General features: G+C 42.1%; 1 protein-coding gene and 1 pseudogene across 3 annotated transcripts in view; one reads left to right on the top strand and one right to left on the bottom strand.

Moving 5' to 3' along the window:
• LOC110596067 overlaps nucleotides 1–3,945 on the top strand; it is a 16,410-nt pseudogene extending 12,465 nt beyond the window's left edge.
• Nucleotides 1–8,458, bottom strand: part of WNK3 (WNK lysine deficient protein kinase 3) — a 127,831-nt gene that overhangs the window by 111,134 nt on the left and 8,239 nt on the right. The window lies entirely within an intron of this gene.

Raw genomic sequence — 8,458 nt, 5'->3', positions numbered from 1 at the left:
GCCACTGCACTCCAGTCTGGGTGACAGAGTGAGACACCAACTCAAAAAAACAAAACAAAAAAGAAAACATAGTAACCCAAATGCCCATAAGCAGATAAATGCATAAACAAAATGCAGTATATGCATACAACTAAATGCTGTTTAGCCTTAAAAAGAAGTGAAATTCTGATAAATGATACAACATGAATGGATCTTGAAAACATTATGCTAAGTGAAGTGACCCATATACCAAATAACAAAAATTGTTATGAGGAACCTAGATGAGGCCAATTCATAGAGACAGAAAGTAGAATACCAGTTACCAGAAGCTAGAGCGAATGGGGAATGGAAAGTTACTGTTTAATGAATACCAAAATCTGTTTAGAATGATGAAAAAGTTCTGGAGGGCTGGGCTCAGTGGCTCGGCCTGTAATCCCAGCACTTTGGGAGGCTGAGGTGAGTGGATTACCTGAGCCTGCGGGTTCGAAACCAGTCCCAGCAACTTGGCGAGACTTTGTCCCTACAATAAATAAAAAATTAGCCAGGCACGGTAGCACGCACCTGTAGTTCCAGCTACTTGGAAGGCTGAGGCAGAAGGATCGCCAGAGCCTAGCAGGTCAACACTAGAGTGACTGTGAGCATGTCAATTCACTCCAGCCTTGGCAATAGAGTGAGACTCCAACTCAAAAAAAAAAAAAAAAAGTTCTGGAGATAGTACTGATGGTTGTATAACAATGTGAATGTGTTTAATGTCACTAGAGTACACATTTTAAAATGATTAAGATGGTAAATTTTGTTGTATACATTTTGCTAAAGTAAAAAAAAAAAAAAATTTTAAAGTTGGTCAGGCATGGTGGCTCATGTCTGTAACCCTAAAACTTTGAGAGGCCAAAGCAGGAGGGTCACTTGATCCCAGAAGTTCAAGACTAACCTAGGAAGTTCAAGACTAACCTAGGCAACATAGTGAGACCTTGTCTCTACAAAAATGAAATAAAACAAAATAAAAAAATTAGCTGGGCATTGTGATGCACTCCTGTAGTCCTAGCTACTCGAGAGGCTAAGGCAGAAGGATCACCTGAACCCAGGAGGTTGAGGCTGTGGTGAGCTGTGATCATGCCACCATACTCCAGCCTAGGTGACAGAGTAATACTCCAACTCAAAAAAAAAAGTTAAGGAACTCAAAAAACGAAAGCAAGGACTGCTAAACTTAGAAGATACCTGAGAACAAGTAGCATGTTTATGCTTTTCTATCTAATCTAAGATGAATAATAAGTCCCTATAATTAGCTAGAAATCACACACTCGTGATAGATGAGCAGATCTGCTCTGAGGAACAATGAATAAATTTTGATGTCTTCTGATTAAATTAATATAATACAAGTCTTTCATGTGCCAAATTAAACTACTCTGCTTCATCCTTTGATCCTATAGATCAAAGTAGTCAGCATTAGGAATAAACAGCTTTACAAAATTACAACTACTATCCCACAAATATTGCTGGAGGAAAAGTCCACTAAAAAGGTAGAGCGCCAAGATCTTCAAGAGTCCACTTCTACTTCAGCAAGGGGAAAGTAAACCTGTTAAACTAACACCAAAATCCAGAGGAAAATAGAGTAGAACTTTCAGCTACTATACTAATCGTCTTAAACACACACAGACACATATACCTACACCTATTGTATTAACGATAATCACCGCTTTTTTTTTTGAGTTGGAGTCACAGTCTGTCGCCCAGACTGGAGTGCAGTGGCCGCTCCCGGTCACCGCAACCTCTACCTGCTGGGCTCCAGCGATCCTTTCGCCTCAGCCTTCCAAGTAGCTGGAACTACAGGTGCGCACTACCACGCCTGGCTAATTTTTGATTTATTGTAGAAATGAGGTCTCGCCAAGTTGCCCAGGCGGGTCTCGGACCCACGGGCTCAGACAATCAACTCACCTCAGCCTCCCAAAGGCGCGGGATTACAGGCTGAGCCACCGAGCCCAGCTGATAATCACCACTTTTATAGAGTAACTTTCACACATCAATAAGGAAAATTCTTACACAAGAAAGGAATGATGAGCCACAAAAGGCAAACTAGAGTACAGTGATAGTTAATAGAGCTGACATAGTCAGAAGCCAGGAAAATTCTAGTCTATGAAAATGATCCCTAAATCTTGCTGTCTCAAGATAAGTTTACCAAAAAAAGAAATCCACCAAGGATTAATTTTTCTGTGTCATAAATATTAATTTGTATGACTGATAAATAGAAGTTAAATACAAATTTACAAGATTTCAACTATTGTGCCCTTATGAATGTTAACCAAACACTCAATTATAACTAAATCATAATCCCGCGCCTTTGGGAGGCTGAGTGAATTGCCCGAACCCGCGGGTTCGAGACCCTCCTGGGCAACTTGGCGAGACCTCATCTCTACAAGAAATAAAAAAACAAAAAAAAATCAGCCGGGTGTGGTAGCGCATGCCTGTAATTCAGGCTACTCGGAAGGCTGAGGTGGAAGGATCGACGGAGCACAGCAGGCGAGGCTGCGGTGGCCGGAAGCGGCCATTGCACTCCAGTCTGGGTGACCGAGTGAGACTCCAACTCAAAAAAAAAAAAAAAATGTGAGAGAAGAAATTATCAACAATGATATAAAAGCTATATTATAAAATAACTTATTCAAGTAGGGATCAATACTATAAAGCCTTCAAAATGGTACTTAGCTTAGAAAGCACTGCCAATGAATATTCTTAATAAACATGTGGGTGGGCCAGGCTCGGTGGCTCAGCCTGTAATCCCACGCTTTGGGAGGCAGAGGTGAGTGAATTGCCTGAGCCCGCGGGTTTGAGACCTGCCTGGGCAACTTGGCGAGACCTCATCTCTACAATAAATAAAAAAATGAACCGGATGTGGCAGCACGTGCCTGTAGTCCAAGCTACTTGGAAGGCTGAGACAGAAGGATCACCGGAGCCCAGCAGGCCGAGGCTGTAGTGGCCAGGAGCATGCCACTGCACTCCAGCCTGGGCGACAGAGTGAGACTCCAATTCAAAAAAAAAAAAAATTAGCCAAGTGTGGAAGCACATGCCTGTAGTTCCAACTACTTGGAAGCCTGAGGCAGAAGGATCACCTGAGCCCAGGAGGTCGAGGCTGCGGTGGCCAGGAGCATGCCACTACACTCCAGCCTGGGTGACAGAGACTCCGAATCAAAAAAAAAGGACCTTATTTTAAATAGACCATTTAAGAAATCATTTGTTGAGCCACCTCCTACCCGGCATCATGACTGCCCTCAAGAGCCCTGGTGAAACCCAAGATTGTCAAAAAGAGGACCAAGGAGTTTATCCAGCACCAGTCAGACCGATATTTCAAGATTAAGCGTAACTGGCAGAAGCCCAGAGGTATTGACAACAGGGTGCATAGAAGATTCAAGGGTCAGATCTTGATGCCCAACATTGGTTACTGGAGCAACAAGAAAACAAAGCACATGCTGCCTAGTGGCTTCCGGAAGTTCCTGGTCCACAATGTCAAGGAGCTGGAGGTGCTGCTGATGTGCAACAAATCTTATTGTGCTGAGATTGCTCACGTTTCCTCCAAGAACCACAAAGTCATTGTAGAAAGAGCAGCCCAAGCCGGGTTCAGTGGCTCAGCCTGTAATCCCACGCCTTGGGAGGCAGAGGTGAGTGGACTGCCTGAGCCCGCGGGTTCAAGATTCATCTGGGCAACTTGGTGAGACCTCATCTCTACAGTAAATCAAAAAATGAGCCGGGTGTGGTAGCACGCGCCTGTAGTTCCAGCTACTCAGAAGGCTGAGGTGGAAGGATCGCCGGAGCCCAGCAGGTAGAGGCTGCGGTGTCCGGGAGCGGCCACTGCACTCCAGTGTGGGCGACAGAGTGAGACTCCAACTCAAAAAAAAAAAAAAAGAAAGAGCAACCCAGCTGGCCATCAGAGTCACCAATCCTAATGCCAGGCTGTGCAGTGAAGAAAATGAATAGACAGCTTGTGCACGTTTTGTGTTTAAATAAAACCATAAAAACTGCCCTCTGGCATTTAAAAAAAAAAAGAAATAATTTGTTGTAAAATAGTTAAAAACATAAAAGAATGATCTGCTAAAAAAACAAACAAACAAACAAACAAAAAAAGCCGGGCTTGGTGGCTCAGCCTGTAATCCCGTGCCTTTGGGAGGCTGAGGTGAGTGGATTGCCTGAGCCGCGGGTTCGAGACCCGCCTGGGCAGCGAGACCTCATCTCTACAATAAATCAAAAAATCAGCCGGGCGTGGTAGCGCATGCCTGTAATTCCGGCCACTCGGAAGGCTGAGCCGGAAGGATCGCCAGAGCCCAGCAGGCGAGGCTGCGGTGGCCGGGAGCGGCCACTGCACTCCAGCAGTCTGGGCGATCGAGTGAGACTCCAACTCAAAAAAAAAAAAAAACCGGTGAGGGGAAAATTATGAAATCATCGATTCAAATGTCATATATATATTACTTTATATTACATAATACTTAATATCTAATATATATATATATAAATTGACAATGCAAATCCCTACTCTGCCCCATTGGGCAAGTTAATGTATTTAAACTTCAGTTCTCATCTGAAAACTAATAATCCTTACTCTACATAGCTATTACAAAAATTAAATAAAATACTCAAATTAAGTATACTTGTGTTAACTTTGATAAATGGGAAGTATATAATACCCACTATTACCAATGATACTAAAGTACCTCAACCAAAAAATCCCTATTGTTGGGTTTTCAAACACACTGAGGAGAGACCACATAAAAATAGGAGGTAATTCCAATTAATAAATATAGAAAAGGCTGGGTGCAGTGGCTCATGCCTGTAATCCCAACACATTGGGAGGCCATGTGGGGAGGATCACTTGAAGTCAGGAGTTCGAGACCAGCCTGAGCAACATGGCAAGACTTTGTCTCTACAAAAAAATCAAAAAATTAGCCAAGCATGGTGGCACATACCTGTAGTCCTAGCTACTTGGGAGGCTGAGGCAGAAGGATTGCCTTGAGCCCAGGAGACAGAGGCTGTGGTGAACTGTGATCATGCCACTACACTCCAGCTTTGGTTACAGAGCAAGACTCCAACTCAAAAAAATAAATAAATAAACGCAGAAGGAATGTGGGAAATATAAAATCACCATTAGAACACCATGGTTGTAATTATTACAGGCAAGATATACCCAAGGATGTCAAGATCAGTGGGTGAAAGTTTGAAAAAAAAAATAGTACATTTGCACAATCTCAAAGATCCACCCCAAGATATTTACTAATCTCCAGAGAGAAAAATCTTAATTTTAGTATTTTTTATAGAAAGTCTGGTAGATACCATCTTAACCAAGTAATCAACGATATTATCACCAGTAATATATATCAACATCACATACCCCCTGCTATGATACACTGAGGAGGGTGCATCACTTCCGTGGTATACTTGCCAAAAATGTACAGCCTAAATCTAGTCATGAGAAAACATAGGATAAACTCAAATTGACAGTCTACAAACTAACTGACCAGTACCCTTCAAAAGATCAAGCAAAGACTGAAGAACTGTCACAGATAGGAGGACACTGAGGGTAAATAACAACTAAATGCAATGTGGGATCCTGGACTGGATCACACAACTGAAAAAGGTATATCAGTGGAAAAACTGGTGAATTTCTAGTAAGTTCTATACTTTAGTTAGTAGTTTTGTACTTGTGTTAAATTCTTTTTGAGTCAGGTCTTAGGGTCGCCGAGGCTGGGGTGCAGTGGCACAATCATGACTTCCGCAGCTTCAAACTCCTGAGCCCAAGGCCTCCCAAGTAGCTGGGACTACAGGCGCATGATAACACGCTCAGCTAATTTTTTAATATTTTATAGAGACGAGGTCTCGTTATATTGCCTACACTGGTCTCAAACTCCTGGGCTCAAGTGATTCTCCCTCCTCAGCCTCCCAGAATGCTGAGATTATAGGCATGAGCCAGGGCATCTGGCCAAATTCTTAGTTTTTTTAAATTGCCAATGATTTGTACTAAAATTATTAGTTTTGATAAAGGCTCTCTGGTTGTGATATTAACATAAAGGGAGACTGGGTGAAGGGTATACTAGAACTTTCTATACTATCTTTGCAACTCTTCTGTGAGTAGAAAATTATCTCAAAATAAAAAGTTTAAAAAAGAAAACTAAGTAGCAAAGGATGGGTATCCCTGTCACCTCCTACTCCCAACCCTATCATTTCCTTTCAACAAACCTATATTTAACAGCCCTTTCATCTATTCACTAACTCTAATCTCTAAGCCTTCTTATTACTGACTATAAACTACCTCTCCTGTAAGCTTTATGAAAATAAAGCCTGTGCCTGCTTTTTCTCCCCATTATGGCCCTAGCACTTACAACATGTCTTGCACATTGCAGGTACTATTTTTTTTGTTGTTTTTTGAGTTGGAGTCTCACTCTGTCACCCAGACTGGAGTGCAGTGGCCGCTCCCGGCCACCGCAGCCTCGACCCGCTGGGCTCCGGCGATCCTTCCGCCTCAGCCTTCCAAGTAGCCGGAATTACAGGCATATGCTACCACGCCTGGCTAATTTTTTATTTATTGTAGAGATGAGGTCTCGCCAAGTTGCTCAGGCAGGTCTCGAACCCGCGTGCAGGTACTATTTATTTGTTGAATAAATAAACATGCAACTATAGTATACTGAATTCACTTCCTATTGCTACTGTAGCGAATAACATAAACATTTATCATCTTCTAGTTGTAGAGATCAAAAAATCCAAAATGAGTCTCTCTAGACTAAAACAAAGTTTCAGCAAGTCTGTGTTCCTTCTGAAGGCTCTAGGGAAGAAAAGACTGCCCACGTTTCTTGGCTCGTTGCTCCTTTCCACCAGTTGCATCACTCCAACCTCCACTTCCATCATCAGATCTTCTCTGACTATGGCCATCCTACCTCCCTTTTTTTTTTTTTTTTGAGTCGGAGTCTCACTCTCTCACCCAGACTGGAGTGCAGCGGCATGCTCCCGGCCACCGCAGCCTCGACCTGCTAGGCTCCGGCGATCCTTCCGCCTCCGCCTTCCAAATAGCCGGAACCCCAGGCGCACGCTATTACGCCCAGCTAATTTTTTATTTATTGTAGAGATGACGTCTCACCAAGTTGCCCAGGCGGGTCACGAACCCGCGGGCTCAGGTAATCCATTCACCTTGGCCTCCCAAAGTGCTGGGATTACAGGTTGAGCCACTGAGCTTGGCCCCTACCTCCCTTTTATAAGGACCTTTAAGATTATATTGAGTCCACCGAGATAATCAAGGATAATCTTCCCATCTCCAGATCTTTAACTTAATCATGTCTGCAAGGTCTTTTTTGCTCAGGTGATCCTTCCCCCTCAGCTTTCCAAGTAGCTGGAAATACAGGTGCCCAGCTGATTTTTTTATTTATTGTAGAGACCAGGTTTCACCAAGTTGCCCAGGCTGGTCTCGAACCCATGGGCTCAGGTAATCCTCTCACCTCAGCCTCCCAAAGTGCTGGGATTACAGGCATGAGCCACTGCACCCGATCTTTTTACAAGTGTAAGGTTACATATCCACAGGTTCCAGATATTAGGACATGGACACCTTGGAGGTGCTATTATTCAGCCTACCACTTGTATCAATTTTTTTTTAATCTATCAAGCAAATAGCTCAAAACTAACTCATTGAACTAACTGGGAAAATTAATGTCATTTCCCAGACGAACGTTGTCTCTTGCCACTTCCACACTTCAACATTTTGTAAAAGTATTTGCCTTTAGTTTATACATAATAAAGTTAGGTGACTAGTTTTGTTTTTGTTTTTTAGGTTTTTTTTAGATTGGAAAATATAGTTTATTTAGAAAGTAAATTAGAGAGAGAGAAGAGAGAGGAGATTCACCTCCCCCAAGGTAAAGGAAGGGGCCAAAGCTTAGGAAAACATGGCCAGGCCACAGCTCAAAGAACACGTGGTCAGACTATAGCTTAGCAAGGCAATGGCCTAGTTCTTAAACAAGGAGATTAGAACATACGTGTTTAAACAAGTTTTATTCCTCCTCCTTTCCATGTAATCACTCTTTGTCCATGAGCATATTCTACTTTTAGGGTTGGATCTGATGGAGAGTGGGAAATCAAACTGAACTATACTATATTAAGGGCACACCTATAATGTAATGAAGCATTTTCTTATGTGGCTTAAACAGAATCCAGAAACATTTCCAAGAGGGTCACAAAAATATTTTTAGAGTAAAATTAGGTGTTCCAGAGTGAATTTCTGAGAATTTGAGAAATTCTAGCATCTACTTTTTAGAATTACTTTTTTCCTTTATTGGAAATTCAACTGTTTTCTTATCGAATTCTAATTTCACTATTAAAAATAGGGCTGATGTCTAAAAATATAATTTTTTCAGAAGTATACTTAGATGATGAATGAAAATAAAATGTAAATGAGTTTCTCCACAATTTTGATAGATGCTTCTGGTGTGGAAATTACATTTTTTTTTTTTTTTTTTTT

The sequence above is a fragment of the Carlito syrichta genome, unplaced genomic scaffold, assembly GCF_000164805.1.
Source record: "Carlito syrichta isolate Samal-C Ts95f unplaced genomic scaffold, Tarsius_syrichta-2.0.1 Scaffold306175, whole genome shotgun sequence".
Taxonomy (NCBI): domain Eukaryota; kingdom Metazoa; phylum Chordata; class Mammalia; order Primates; family Tarsiidae; genus Carlito; species Carlito syrichta.
Note: the sequence above shows the minus strand (reverse complement) of the source record. Positions and strands in the feature narration are given on the sequence as shown.